Genomic DNA, 4,602 nt, shown 5'->3' with positions numbered 1-4,602 from the left:
TTGTCCAGAGGTGGGTACAATATGTCCTGTGACAGGTATGATTTGTCCTGTCGTGGGTATGATTTGTCCTGTCGTGAATACGATTTGTCCTGTCGTGACTACGATTTGTCCTGTCGTGAGTACGATTTGTCCTGTCGTGGGTACGATTTGTCCTGTCGTGGGTACGATTTGTCCTGTCGTGGGTACGATTTGTCCTGTCGTGGGTACGATTTGTCCTGAGGTGGGTACGATTTGTCCTGAGGTGGGTACGATTTGTCCTGAGGTGGGTACGATTTGTCCTGTGGTGGGTACGATTTGTCCTGGGACAGGTACGATTTGTCCTGGGACAGGTACGATTTGTCCTTTTGTGGGTACGATTTGTCCTATTGTGGGTACGATTTGTCCTGTGACAGGGATTTGTCCTGAGGTGGGTAAAATGTCATGTGTCGAGTACGATCAATTCTGTTGTTGGTAAGATTTGTCCTGTGGTGGGTATAATTGTCCTGTGACAGGTATGATTTGTCCTGTGACAGGTATGATTTGTCCTGTCGTGAGTATGATTTGTTCTGTTATGAGTACGATTTGTCCTGTCGTGGGTACGATTTGTCCTGAGGTGGGTACGATTTGTCCTGGGACAGGTACGATTTGTCCTGGGACAGGTACAATTTGTCCTGGGACAGGTACGATTTGTCCTGGGACAGGTACGATTTGTCCTGGGACAGGTACGATTTGTCCTGTTGTGGGTACGATTTGTCCTGTTGTGGGTACGATTTGTCCTGTTGTGGGTACGATTTGTCCTGTTGTTGGTACGATTTGTCCTGTTGTGGGTACGATTTGTCCTGTGACAGGGATTTGTCCTGAGGTGGGTTAAATGTCATGTGTCGAGTACGATCAATTCTGTTGTTGGTACGATTTGTCCTGTGGTGGGTATAATTGTCCTTTGACAGGTATGATTTGTCCTGTTGTGGATATTATTTGTCCTGAGGTGGGTAAAATGTCATGTATCGGGTACCATAAGTCCTTTTGTGGGTATGATTTGTCCTGTTGTGGATACGGTTTGTCCTGTGGTGGGTATAATTGTCCTGTGACGGGTATAATTGTCCTGTGACAGGTATGATTTGTCCTGTTGTGGGTACGATTAGTCCTGTTGTGGATACGGTTTGTCCTGTGGTGGGTATAATTGTCCTGTGACAGGTATGATTTGTCTTGTGACAGGTATGATTTGTCCTGTTGTGGGTATTATTTGTCCTGTGGTGGGTATAATTGTCCTGTGACAGGTATTATTTGTCCTGTGGTGGGTATGATTTGTTTTGTGACTTCCAACCTACAAGGCAACGTTCCCCGTCCCTCTGAGGGGGAATTTATTTTTCTTAACCTTTACCAGCACCACTGGCTGGGTCCAACAGAACACGTGGATCATCCGTTGGCTTTCAAAGCTGGTTGGACTGTTTTCACACCTGCCAGCTGCAGGTTCTCGCCACTCGTTTCCTCCTGGATCTTTTTCTTTCTCAACAGTTCAGTCAAAAAGAAAAAAAGAGGAGACGGACAGCTGCGGTGGAAGGAGGGCGAGGATTGGTTTTCACCCACCAGGTTCACCGGGGAACAGCTGGGTGAGGCGGAGAGGGGGGCGAGGGAAGGTCTTGGCGATCGCCCCTGGTTACCTAGAGGAGGGGCTACTGCACTCAGAGGCGGGGCAACAGAACTGATGGGCGATGTCATCATCTTCCTCCTCTCTGAGAGACAGACCAGGAAACAGGAGACACAGACAGAAGAGGACAGGGAGCGAGAGTGGAAGCAAAAGATAAAGACGGCAGAGAATCTGAGAAGTGTTGGCTTTAACCCTGCTGCTGCCCTCAGGTCAAATAGCCCAGCAGGCCTCGGCCCTAAAGCCAGGGCAGCAGGGGGGTTAAAGTTAGAGCTGCAGTCCTGCAGTCCACCACCAGAGGTCAGTGCTTCCTCATCACTAACTGACAGAGGTGAAGAAGCCTCTCATCGCCAAAACAAAACTTTTACAGTCAGAGAACAAACTCACCTCTGACTGAAAGTTTCCACTGAGCGAGCAAAGACAGGAGGAGGAGGAGGAGGATGAAGAGGTGATGATGATGATGATGATGATGATGATGATGATGATGATGATGAAGGGAAAGCCGAGCCAATAATACACATTAATGCAAATTAATACCCAAAAGTGCAAATGAGTGCAATAATCTGTGCAGCTTTGGTTTTTAAACAGCTGTGATCCATCACTGGGACCCTGCTCAGCAGTTTCCTGCTCTCGTTTAAACTTTAAAACTTAAAAAATAAAAAGCAGTCAACAGGCCGTCTGAAGAGATCACATCATCTGAGACCAATTTAGAGGTTTTATCAGTGCTGAAAGTTAAAGCTCAGAACAAACAGTTATAAAACACGCAGATCTGCTGCATCACCTGAGTTTTCAAATCTTTTATTTTGACATCTATTGGTTTAAACAGGAAGTTAAATGAACTTCCTCCAGCTGTTTTATTTAATTTGAAATGGTGGAACGTGTATCACTGATGGGTTACTGTTTTCTTAACAGAATGAAAAATCTTTAAAGCTTTTAAAATGTTTGTCTTTAATGTTCAGTGATGCACAAGTTCTGTCGTTTAGTGTTGTAGAAGAGAAACTCTGTCCATCGTCCACCTCTTATCTCAGAGGCAACTAACGCTGCAGCTAATGATTATTTTAGTAATTGATTAATCTTTCAATTATTCTGTCGATTAATCAAGTWATCTGATTAAAACTATTCTCATCTTCTGCAGGCCTTACTTTAGCTTATTTAATGACAAATACAATTGTGAAGGGGTCATCTAACCTAACCTGCACTTACTAACGATCCTGCTGCAATCAAAGTAAAATTACAATACCAGTTGTATTTAATTCATGCATTTTAAGCTGTTTGTATTCAAGTGTGTGAGGTTTGATGAGGCATTAATTAAAAGCTCTCTTTATTGAATCATTTTTAACCATCACTGAAAAATATAAATTATGGTAATTCATTTTTATGGACTGGAAAACCAAATTAGTAAGTAAAATGTGTAATATAAAAAATTGGGTTTTGCACATTGAGTATTGTAGATTCCACGTTATCATTAATAGTTAAATTAAATTCATATTTTTATTACGACTGTTATTAGCAGGGTTCCCATTTTAGGCAATCAAATATTTAGTCCTGACTGGTTAGTTATGTATGACAGCAGTAATAAATAAAGGCTAATGACAGGTTTCAAAGTCATAAAAAGCAGCAGCAAAAAAGAAAAAAAWAACTTCTATAAATACATTTAAACTTGAAATATTCCCTCTAGGTAGCATGAAGAGATAAATGTGTTTCAGCTCATGCTGTCAGTCTGCTGTCACGTAGAAACTGTGATCAGTCAGAAAGGGACCGTGACCAACGTGTTCGATACCTGCAGCAGCTGTTGGTGCAGAAACAGAGGACGTGCAGCGCATCGCGCTTTGTCGTCTTTTCTGTTTAGTTTTAAATTATCCCACACTTTTCACAATTATGTCGTTTTCTGAGCGCCTCATTTTGGGACTTTTCATCTCCTTCCTTTTCTAAAAATAGTCCTTTGCATACACGCGTCAACAGTAACCACTAGCAGAAGCGCTAATGTCGTAGCGTTGTGTAACTCAAACAACCTGCCGGCCGGCAGAAGTGTGCTGATTTTAACAGGACCTGTTTTTTAACGAAACTTAGGGGCAGATAATCTGACTCAAGGATTTTTAGTAATCAAATCACTCGGATTATTTGAGGAGTCATTTCAGCCCTAAAGGCAACAGGTCCAGGACAGAAACCCAGACCCTCCGGCTCCTCCTGGAGGACCCCGAGTTGTCCCCAGACCAGGGTTTTTGGGTCTGTCCTGGACTCTGTTCCTGGTGAGGGTCAGATGGAGCAGTAAATCCAGAGTTTTGTCTTTCAGAAACAAYCCTGACTCCATCCCTGCCAACATGTTCAACACCAACATGTTGCTAAACGGGGTCACATTAACCCCCCCCCCCCCCGAGTGGGTCTATGCTCAACATCCTGTGAAAATCTCCCTCCTCTGCTGATGACGCACGCCTCCCGGCCCTCACACTGTCTGCTCCTTCACACACTCTCTCTGCATGGTTAATGTGTGACTTTAAAGAGGCTTCCTCACAAATGTCCTGCAAGTCTTCACAACATTTTTTAAATAAACCTGTTTCCATCAAACACACAAACCTTAATTTTCACAGTTAGTTTGTCAGAATAAACAGCTTTAAAAAAAGATACAGCTCAACAACAACATGTTATTAAATTATAAATTAAAGTCAAACTTAGTCAATAATAAGTGAAAGTTTTAGTGTTCAACTTATTTCATTTAAGCCCCAAAAACCTAAAAATCCACATTTCCTGGAGGATGACACGCCTACAGGAGCAGGACACGCCTCCAAGAGGATGACACGCCTCCAAGAGGATGACATGCCTCCAAGAGGATGACACGCCTCCAAGAGGATGACACGCCTACAGGAGCAGGACACGCCTACAAGAGGATGACACGCCTACAAGAGGATGACACGCCTACAAGAGGATGACACGCCTACAAGAGGATGACACGCCTATAGGAGCAGGACACGCCTCCAAGA

At 43.6% G+C, this 4,602-nt stretch overlaps 1 long non-coding RNA gene across 1 annotated transcript; it reads left to right on the top strand.

Annotated features, from left to right (window-relative positions):
- The first annotated feature begins 6 nt into the window (after window positions 1-6).
- On the top strand, window positions 7-3,260 carry LOC106533138 (uncharacterized). Its single transcript, XR_001312195.1, has 2 exons — window positions 7-638; window positions 702-3,260. It is a non-coding gene; the product is annotated as an uncharacterized LOC106533138 (long non-coding RNA).
- Window positions 3,261-4,602: the final 1,342 nt, after the last annotated feature.

The sequence above is a fragment of the Austrofundulus limnaeus genome, unplaced genomic scaffold (genome assembly GCF_001266775.1).
Source record: "Austrofundulus limnaeus strain Quisiro unplaced genomic scaffold, Austrofundulus_limnaeus-1.0 Scaffold892, whole genome shotgun sequence".
Classification (NCBI taxonomy): Eukaryota; Metazoa; Chordata; class Actinopteri; order Cyprinodontiformes; family Rivulidae; genus Austrofundulus; species Austrofundulus limnaeus.
This window is presented reverse-complemented; position numbering and strand designations above follow the sequence as displayed.